Source organism: Elephantulus edwardii, unplaced genomic scaffold (genome assembly GCF_000299155.1).
Source record: "Elephantulus edwardii isolate Elephantulus edwardi_28Jun2011 unplaced genomic scaffold, EleEdw1.0 scaffold00184, whole genome shotgun sequence".
NCBI classification, from domain to species: Eukaryota; Metazoa; Chordata; class Mammalia; order Macroscelidea; family Macroscelididae; genus Elephantulus; species Elephantulus edwardii.
Window position 1 is genome coordinate 5,528,659 of NW_006399934.1, and position 11,705 is coordinate 5,540,363.

Here is an 11,705-nt window from a genome sequence, read left to right on the forward strand (position 1 = left end):
GGAGGGGGGAGGGGTTTGTGCGGGGAGAAGGGTGCAACAATGAATGAATGGAATCCCAAAATCTCTGTAGATGTTCACTGAAATGAAAAATAAACAACCTAAATTTTAAAAAAAAAAAGTTACTTGCAATGAATAAATCATTGAACATACAAAAAAAAAAGAGTTTATCCAATAAAGAAACTGTTGAATTAAAAAAAAAAGTGCTAAATAGTAAGGATATTAATTTAAAGACTAAAATAGGTCTAGTCCAAGCCATATTATTTTCAACAGCTTAGTATGCATGCCAAAGTTAAAAATGAACATAGGAAGACTGAAGAAGAATGATGCCTTTGAGTTGTGGTGCTGACAATGAAGAAGGGCATTAATGGCCAATAGAACAAATATATCATGGAGGAAAAACAGCCAGAAAGCTCCTTGAGAGCAAGGGTGGTGAAACTGACTCATATGCTTTGAACATATTATCAGGAGAAGCCAGTCCATGGAGAAAGATATCCTACTCAGAAAAGCAGAGAATCAGAGAGCTTCAGAAGATGATTTGACACAGTGACTACAGCAATGGACTTAAGCAAAGCAGAGATTGAGAAGACATCAAAAACTGGGCTAAGTTTAATTCTATTGTACATTGGGTTGCTATGAATCAGAACCAATTTGTTAATACCTAACTACTACAACCATAATCCAGAACCAACTGGTTAGAAAACATAGTAGAATTATGTAGAAGACAATAGTCCGTGAATTTGGATTGATGTCTTTCATGTTTGGTAATTATCTTAAACCAATATCAAATGAAAGTTGCTTTTCACCATAGTCATCACATACTGATCATAATGCAAGGTTTAATAAGCAAGATGAGAGTACCTTTCTTAACCAAAAAGCTATATAAATAAGTTAATTTTTTTTCTTCACCTCATCTCTTAGACTGTGAATTTGGAGGCACCAAAGTCTATTATGAGATTTTACTTGAACTTCTCAGGTTCTTTGTGCTCCTGAACCAGCAGGCAAAGTAAAAAGTTGCCATACTAACAGTTTTAACTAACTAAAATGATGCAAAAGGCTACAGAGGTTGCTGCAAACCAAAGGGTTTGTGGTTTAAGTCTATTCAGAAGTGCTTCAATAAAAAATCCTAAAGATGTATTTCCTTATACTCAGTCACTGAAAACACTGCTTTTGAGCAGGTGGTTTGTGTGATTGACTGGTCTAGTGGATATGAAGTTTTCCTTGGAATTATCCTTAGGATGTATAGGCCTGAGGACCCTTTGTTATGTTTATTAGTCATTATTACCATTTAGAGAATCTCTATCATGAAGTGTATTTTTTTTCCTGGCCTTTGTTCTTTGTGTATGTGGTTTGGGGTTGTGGGGTGGGGGATTTTAATGAAATTTTATAGAAGAGTTGGATTTTTATTAATTCATTGTTGCACGTTTCCCTCCCTACCCACCTCAATTCACTTTAAAAAAATTATTTATACATTGTTGCATAATTAACTCCACCCTCCCCCACTCCTTCCCCAGTCCACTATGCTATACACCTCTTAATCTTGACTGTTGTCATACAAATAATGCCTAATCATATATTCCTTTTAAATAATTCTTTTTTTCATCTTTTTTTTTAAGTTTCTTGCCCATTACGAGGTCATTGTGGTTTTCTAGTTGATGGATAGAATGCTTTTTATATTTTGATGTTTTGCTCCAAGTATAAAGTTTCAAAATATGTTCATTCTTTCTAATGATAAACATCTAGCTGTCTCAAGTTGTTAAGCATTTGTCTACTAGCTAAAAAGATGAAGGTTCAAACTAAACAAAAAGAGACTATGAAAACAACTCCAGGAGTTTGCTTCTGAAAGATCACAGCCCTGAAAACCCTGTGGAGCATTTCTACTCTATATACAGAGTATCCCCATGAGTCCCAATCAATTCTATGGCAACCAACAATATAAGTTTTGTAAATATCTTCTTCCACACTTGGACTGACATTTCACTTTTCTGGAGTCATGTGTTGAATGTTGTTGTTGTTGTTGTTATGTGCCATCAAGTCACTTGTGCTCATAGTGACCCTATGTATAAGAGCCCTAAACCCTGCTCTATCCTATGCCAACCTCATTGTCTCTGATATACCTACTCCCATTACCACAATCACTGAATCAATCCATCTCATCGAGGATCTTCCTCTCTTGACCTGTCCTTTTCCCACAAACATAATTTCCCTCTCCAAAGACTGGTCCCTCCTTGCAACATGCCCTAAGTATGTTAGACAAAGCTTCAGAATCCTTGCTTCCAGGGAGCAGCCCTGCTTCAACCTCTCCAAACAAACCTGTTTGTTCTCTTAGAATTCCACTGTATATTCAACACTCTTCTCTAGCACCACAGCTCAAAGGCATCAATTCTCTTTCTATCATCCCTAGTCACTATCCAGGTTTCTGACGTATAACATACAATTTTGAAGACTATGGCCTGGATCAGGTGCACCTTAGTCTCCAGCCTGACATCATTGCTCCTCAGTACACTGGAAAGGTCACTGACAGCTGACTTTCCCAATCCAATTCGCCTCTTGATTTCCTGGCTGCTGGTACCAAGAGTGTTGACTGTGGAACTAAGCAAACTAAAACTGTTAACTATTTCAATCTCTTCACCATCCATACTGACGCTGCCAATTGGTCCAGTGGTGAGAATCTTTGTTTTCTTGATGTTGAGCTTCATCATATTGAAGGCTGCAGTCCTTGACCTTCTGCATCAAGTGCTTCAGGTCCTCCTCAGTTTCAGCAAGCAGGGTTGTGTCACCTGCATAATGCAGGTTGTTGACGATGCTTCCACAAATCCTGATGCTACATTTCTCCTCCTCGTACAGCCCAGTATCTCGGATGATCTTTTCTGCATACAGATTGAAAAGATATGGAGTTAGAATACATCCCTGACGAACCCCTTTCTTGATTTTGAACCATGTAGTGTCTCCTTGCTCTGTTCTAATGACTGCCTCTTGGTCCAAGTATAGGTTTTGCATTAACACAAACAAATGTTCTAGGATTTCCAGTGAGGGTCCATGGTGTAATGGTTAGCACTCTGGACTTTGAGTCCAGCGATCTGAGTTCAAGCCTCCGTGGGACTGTTATATAGATCGTTGTTTTATTTCTGGCTTTTCATTCTTCAGGGGAGGAAAAAGCATACTATCTTAATTCTTTTTGCTTTGTAGTTTATCTCTCTTTCTCTCACTTCTATGAAGTCTGTTCATACTAGAGACACCTTCTATCAGATTTCCGATGCTGTAATTATCAAAGGGAAGAGTCTTTCTCCCAAATAACTGCTGGATTCAAATTTTAATCTTCTGAGTTGTAGTCTAAAATTTGATCAGAGTTGCTTTCTTGTCAATTACTTCATGTATCTTCAGGAAAATGTCTCTGTGTTGGTAAACCATTTAAGTGAGGATATTCATGCCCTAAACTCTGTTATAAATCTTTATACTAGTTTGTGTGGTAAAGTTCTCAACAATCCTACCTGGAGTGAAAGATAATTTCTCATTGAAGAGAAAATTGGATTTTATTTTCATTGTTATCACTACTATTCATTTATCTTTTTTATTCACATTTGGGGAGTGCAGAAGGCTGTCAAATCGTTTTATTAAGGAGTTTTTGTAGAATTGTAAGTTGACTGCATTGAAGTCTGAGGATCATGGTCCATCCAGGAACAGTTAGATCTGGAAACCATAAACACAAAAATTACTTTATTGGTAACCTTCATAACAGTCATTCATTACAAATTATCTTTTACAAGATGAATATATAGAATATTTATTGTAATGCAGTGTGCTGATGCAGTGTTCATTGTGTTTATTTAAGGGGAATGAAAGCAAGATTAAGTAGTTAAAATATTAGTTTAACTTGCAGTCCAAATAGAATCAAAGTTAACAGAAAATAAAATGATAAATAGATCATATCATTGTGCCTATACATGAGCTATACTAGTATACCTTAAGGCCATAATTGAACTACTTTAAAAATACCTCACGATTTAAATGAAAAAAGTTTGCTAAAATAAAATATGAGGTGAATGAAATGGAAAATATCGAACTCAAAGACATCTGAAAATATCAAATTCCACATCACAAATACCTTACTAGAAGAAATGCAAAAGTTGGAAAGTTGTAATAGACAAGTTCATTTTTTCAACTCCCAGAACCAAATGTTTTTCTTTTTTAAAAAAAATTTATTATTAATTTCAATGAAAATTTACAGAGATTTTGGATTTCCATTCATTCATTGTTGCACTTTTCTCCCCTTCCACCCCTCCCTCCTAGTACACTATCCTTTTGGAAAAGTAAAAGAAAAATTCTTTCATTGTTTTACAATCCCTCCCCCCAGGTCCACTCCACTATGCAGCCTTCACTCTGGACTCCTGTCATGACAAAAATACTTAATCACATATCCCTTTTAAATAGTTTTCTCCCTTATCTGTTTCAATGCAGTATACATTACTGAACCCATTCTTCTCAGTTTCCTCCCAACCCCGAGGTCAGTCCTGCTTTACAACAGTGGCACCATGCAGTATTTGTCCTGAGATACTTCACTCAGCATAATGTTCTCCAGGCTCACCCATTTTGAATAATATTGCATGAGTTCCTTGTTTTTCAATGTAGCATATTATTAGTCCATTGTGTGAATATACCACAGCTTCTCTATCCATTCATTTGTTGATGGACACTTAGGTTGTTTCCAACTCCTTGCTATTGTGAACAAAGCCGCGATAAACACAGGTGTGCATATATCTTGTTGGATGTCACTTATGGTCTCTTCGGGGTATATTCCCAGTAGTGGAATTGCTGGGTCAAATGGTATCTCTATTTGCAACTTTTAAAGAAAGCGCCATACCACCTTTCACAGTGGTTGCACCAAACTTTTTTTTTAAGAAATACTACACTTCCTTCCCATAGTGGCTGTACCATTTTATAATCAAACCAGCAGAGCATGAGACCTCCAATCTGTCCACAAGCTAGCTCACATTTACTGTCTGTTGTCTTATTAAACTTTGTTGTTGCTGCTAGAGTGAGCTAGTATTACGTTGTTGTTTTGATTTACATCTCTCTGATTGCTAGTGACTTTGGACACTTCCTCTGGCTATGAGACTATCGTTCTTCATTAAGCATCTTTTCATGTGATTTGTCTGTTTTGTAATTGAGTCACCAGTTATTTTCTGGTGGAGTCACTGTAGTAGTCTGCAAATTTTATGAAAATTTGTGAATCCTTGGTCTAAAATGTTGTTACCAAATATTTTTTTTTCTAGTCTGTGGGCTTTCTTTTTACCCTGTCAGGAAAAGATTTGATGTGAACAGGGATCTGATTTTCAGAAGGTCCATCCCATTTGGCTATTTTATCCTCTCCTGGTTGTGCTCAGAACCACATTTTAATGCCAGAATTATCCATAACTTTTATGATAATATTGGATTTGTAAGCCATCTGCCACTAAAACCTAAAGATCAATGGTCCACCATCTAAACACCAAAGAATTAGCATACAGAAGATGATGAAAGATAGTAGTGAGATTGGACTGCTTGCACTTTTTTTTACCTATACCTATTAAGTCTAGATGCTGAGCAAATTATTAGAGAAGTTAGACTCTATGAAGAAGGAGGAGGCATATGGATTAGAGGAAGATTCATCAGTAATCTTCAGTATGGAGATGACATAACCTTGCTTTCTGAAAGTGAGAAGGACTTGAAATACTTGTTGCAAAATTCAAATACTGCAGCCTTTAATATGGATTGCTTCTTAATGTCAAGAAAACAAAAATTCTCCCCACTGAACCAATATATGATATTATAATAGAAGGCGAAAAGATTGAAATTGTCAATGACTTCATTTTACTTGGGTTCACAATCAATTCACCAGGAAATCATGAAATGTATTGCACTGGGAAAATTTGCAGCCATTGACCTCTTCAAATTACTCAGGAACAATGATGTTACTTTGAGGACTAAAAGGTGTTTGATTCAGACCACAGTATTTTCAGCCATTTGCTATGCATCTGAGAGCTGGACAATGAGTAAGGATGACAGAAGAAACATCGATGCTTTGGAATTGTAGTGTTAGAGGAGAATACTGAATATACTGTGGTCTGCTAAAAGAACAAGTAGATTTGTCTTGGAGAAGGTGAAGCCAGAGTGCTCCTTGGAAGCAAGGATGGAAGCTTTGTCTCACCTACTTTGGGCATGTTCCTAGGAGAGCCTATTACATGGAGAAAAGGACATCATGCTTTGAAAGGTGGAGGGATGGCCAAGGACAGGAAGACTGGGTTGACTGACACACTGACTTTAGCAATTGGTTCAAGTGTGTCAGAGATTGTGAGTTTGGCACAGGACAGGACAGTGCTCAGATCTGCTCTTTATAGACCACTAGACATGAGGATACTAAACAGCAACAGCAAAATTCTTTTTTCACCTAATAGCAGCAACAATATACTTTTTAAAAATAATTGAGCCTTAATCTATTGTGAACCATGCAAGACGCCAAGGCATTCCTATGTCAAAAGGCTCAATACATTTTCTAAAATTCAAATAAAAACTTAGAGAATCTACTTAGAAAAAAGTTTCTATTAGAAACTTAGAAAAAAAGTACTATTTAGGATTTTTGTCAAATCAAAAGTGTCAAAAGAAGGTGTTGCTAATGTTGAATATCAACCCGCAGTAGAATGAAATCATTCATATAAAAGGTAATCTATTGAAAGAATGTCCTTAGAAAGAGACATTATGCTTGGAAGAGTGGAGGGACAGTGAAAGAGAGGAAGATGATCAATGAGATTGATTGATTGATTCAGTAACTGGGGTAATGAAGGTAGGTATGTCAGAGACAGTAAAGTTGGCACAGAATAGAGCAGGTTTCAGGGCTATTGTATATAGGATCACTATGAGTTGCAGCCGACTGGGAAGCACATAATGACAACAACAACAGCATTGAAAAAAATGGGTTATCTGCCACCTAAACATGTGCAGTGTTAACCAGTATCCTTTTATGAATAATTGCCAGTAAGCAGTACTTGGATGTTCCCAGCACCTTTCCTCCAGAATTTTGACAAGTGGAGGGAAGGAATGGAATGATGGCTTTTATTTAAAAAAAAAAAATCATTTGAAACAGTACACACATGAGGAAAAGGAGCAAGGCTTAACTATACAAACTGTTTGCTACCATGTAGCTCCAGTGGATAGGAGAAGAAACTCCACACAGCAGTGACATACTTGGCTTTGGCTTTCTCTTCCCTGAAAATGTTTTCATTCTGTGAAACCAGCATCTAGAGCCTACAAAGATGAGAAGAAAGCAGTACAATGTGCAGTCAATTACCCCAGAGCTTTTCTTAGTGTACAGATCCCTGGAGTCTGTTTAAGTCATTTCTTTAATTCTTTATTATTTTCTTACAATTCTATATGTATAGTGTAGTAGTCTCATTAACTAATTTTCCCATTTAGTGGTTAAGAACAATCATGTCACTCTTTATGTCTTATCCAAAAGAAATAGTGCCTTAAATTAAACAAACAGTAATTAAATGAAACTTTACATGATTCCTCTCCTCTCCTTATTTTCTCTTTTGCCACTAACCACCTAGCCTTCTCTGAAGAACTGAAGATGCTGCTCTGGAAGCTGCCTGAAAAAAGATTAAATTATGAAGTGTTTATGACATTCACTGTCTTATATCGATGGCACTGTTCTGTACCAAATTCACTTAAGTATTTTAGTAGTCTCACAAAACATTTAATACACAAAATGAGTAGTTGTATGTTATTAATTAATATTAAAATAATACTATTATGAAATAATTTAGTAGAATCAGTGTTATTGCAGATCTAAATATTGACAATAAAAATACAAAACTTGATGAACTAAAGTGTTTGTTTACAGAGAGTATGAGAATATTTCACATATTCAAGTTCTTATTTATTTTCCTTTTACATTATACTTCAACAAAAATAAAAATTTGTTTTGATACGTTTTGTCTGGAGACACTAAAATAGAAGAAGGTATCAAAGACCTTAGTAAAATGGTTATAATATTTTTTACAATTAAAAAAATCCTATGCAGAATAATTAATTCTGTTTTTCCAGCAGTAAAAATTAAAGCCAATTGTTGTTAGGTGCAGTCAAGTATGACTCATAGCAACACTATGAACAACAGATCTGAACCTTTTCCTGTCCTGTGTCATCTTCATGATCTCTCACACATGAATCCATTTCTGCAGTCATCGTGTTAATCCATCACATCAAGGATTTTGCTCTCTGTGCTGACTCTCCACATTTCCAATTATGATGACCTTCTCTTAAGAAATAGCCTCTCCTAGCAGTTAACATGTTCATTTCTCCAAGTTCATAGACTTGCCAGAAGCATGTGATTTAGGAAGTGGATGCCACTCCTGCTTCCAAACCTGAATCCTAAACCACATGCCTGTGGAAAGTCTATGAACTTGGAGAAATGATGATAGTTATAGAAAGGCTTCAGGCCTTTTGTTCAACTTTTGTATATATAGCTGTTGTTAAGTGCCATTGAGTTGTAGACAACCCATAGCAACCCTATGAGCAAAAGACCTGAACACGACCCTATGAGCAAAAGACCTGAACACTTACATAACTTTCTTCATTTCTCTAAGTTCATAGGGTTTCTGGAGGAAAGCTATTTCAGAAATGGATGCCACTACTGCTTCCAAGCTTGTTTTAATCGGGGAGCTCCACCAAACACTGTCCACTGTAGGTAACCATTAGTGCATTTGACACATCAGTGTCACAGTGTTCAGCATCACAGCAACCACGAGTTACTTCTGTACAGTAAATAGAAAGACCAGTGCTATACCACTTAAAAGAATATTTGACCAAAAACAATTAAAAGCAGGCCTGAGGACCGCAGATTAAAATCACCTACCTAACACATACTAAAAATTCTCATTAAGGCAATATCATGATACCAGTATGAGAATACACCAAAAGCAGAGTACAGGCCAGTGTTGAGAACCAGATCCAACTAGTGTAATGACAGCCTTCAATATGGGTGAGATCTCAACACCAAGATGACAAAAATCCTCACCACTGAGGCAACAGCATGACAAATGGAGAGAAGACTGAAATTGCCAACTATTTCATCTAAGTTGTATCCACAATAAATACATTTGGTATGCGCAGTCAAGAAGGAAGGCATATTGCATTTAGAAAGGCTATTGTCAGGGATCGCTACAAATCGTTAAGGAGCAATGTTGTCACTTTAATGACTAAGGTGTACCTAATTCAAGTCACTCTCTTTTCAATCATTTGTTATGCATCTGAAAGCTGGAAAATGAATAAAGGTGATAGAAGAAGTGATGCCTTTGAACTATAGTGTTGAAGAAGATTGCCTCATGGACTACCAAAAAAATAAAAAAGCAAACCAATATGTCTTAGAGAAAGAGCAGCCAGAGTGTTCTGTACATACAAGGATGGAAAAGCTTCCTACTTTGTGCATGTTGTTAGGATAATTCCTTGGAAAGGGACATCATATTTGAAAAAGTGGAAAACAGGGAGGCACAGTGAGTAGTTTGACACTGTGACTCAAGTGGATCAGAGATAATGAGGATGGCATAGGACAGAACAGGGTTCAAGTCCCTTGTCTATAGGGTCGCTATAGATTGTTCTCGACTCAATGATACCTAACAACAATATGACAGCCAAGAGAGCTCTGATGGAAAGCTCCACTAATAAACAGGCAGCCCTTCTCAGTAAGTTCAAATATCAGTGGCTCCTTGGGTAAAAGAGAGAAATCTCTTCCCATGCAACTTACAGCCTCAGGAAACTATGAGTCAGAGCCAACTAGACAGCAATAAATCTGGATGACCAAAAACCACTGGGGAGGGTCTTTGTCCATCCCACCTCTTTCCTTTCAGAGAATGACCTGACTCACTCTCTGGGACATACATTTTCTAATAAAACTGCCTTTACCTCCACCTTCAAATTAAAAAAGCCCTATGGACCAAGTAGTTAGGTGCTTGGTTTCCAACAGAGAAGTCGGAGTTTCAAAACCACCCTGAAGCCATTATGCTGAGTGAACAAACTCAGTCAGAATAAATACTGCTCAGAAGGTAAAAACAGAAGGATAACTAGTAAAAAGTGTATGGACATCTAAGGGGGGAAAGGGTGGTAACAGAGAGGTGTGGGTGGGCAGAGGGCTAAATCACAGGGTCATACAATTTGGTGGGTGCAGAGAGGGTGAACAAAGAAAACGAGAAAGATCCAGTGAGGATCTAGAAATGGATAATGATGGGCATGATTTAATGGTGATGATTTTATAACATAATGAATGAGAATGACTGTATGAAACACAATGTGAATGAAGGATAGTGTGAAACAACTGTATATAAACTCTGTATGCAAACCAATGTAAAATTAAAGATAAACAACAACAAAAAACCAAACAAACCCTAAAACACTCCCTGAGCATCATGGGAGAGATGTGGCGGTCTCCTCGCATACAGGTAATATTCCTAGGCACGACTGAGCACCAAGAGCATTGTTTCCATTTGTTGAAAGAGTTCAACTGGAATTTTTTTCAATTCCCGAGGCTTTTTCTCCAGTGCCTTCAATGGAGCTTGGACTTCCTTTCATTCCATTCATGATCATTTGCAACTTCCTTAAAAGGATGAGCATAACCCAATTATTTTTGGTCCTGTGCATACTCCTTCCATCATCTTTTGATCCTTCCTGCATCTTTTACTATTTTGCTCATAAAATTCTTCATTATTGTAACACAAGACTTAAACACAGACCATCATCTGAGAAACTATTAGAAATGCACCTCAGACCACAGCATAAATCTTAGTCAGATACTATGGATATGTTGACAAGATTTCTGGTAAATTCCTATTCACATTAAAGTTGGGGAAGCACTGCTCTACATGATGAAACACAACAGAGATTCATTTCTTGCTCCCACTGAATTGGATGCTTCAGCTCTCCTCTATTCTCTGACTCATGTTTATCATGTTTCTACATTTGCTCTTGATCTCCAGGCATCAAGGCAAGGTAAAAGAGAATAGAGGGAGAGAGCACAGAATTATGTGACAGGCCCCGAAATAACTTTCAGCCTATCAGGCAGTAGCCAAAACTCTGTAACAGGGCACACACCAATGGCAAAAAGGTTAAGAAATGTAGTTTACTTTTGTATTCAGTATGAGAAAATCAATCAAATTTAAGATTGAGACCTACTTTTTCTTTTCATACAACCCTAATCCACCAGCAGGTCTAAGGGAGAAAAATGGGCAATCTCCTCTTAAACAACTACAGCCTTTGAAAGCCAAGGATGTGTTTGTTATGAATTACATCTGACTTCACAATATTGGGTTTGAAGAGTTTTAGTTTGTTTCAGTAAATAAATAATAATTAAATAGTGCTGCTGCTGCTGCTGCTGCTGCTGCTGCTGCTGCTGCTAACATAAAGGCCAAATTTCTCTGGCTATTAAAAGCCACTCAGTGAGAGATAGAAGGGCATGTTCCCTCCTGCAATTTACATGCTTGAAATCACCTGGAGGGTCAGCATGGTTATCAGGTGGCTCTGATAACCTGACACAATGATTTGGAGCTTTTGATTTGATTCAACAACTCTCTCTAACCACTAAAATTAACCCAGAGTTGGAGGACTTTCGTTATTATGTACCATCGAGTCTTCACCAACCAATATATACTCCACAAAGGACAAGAACCTTGCCCACCAATCCT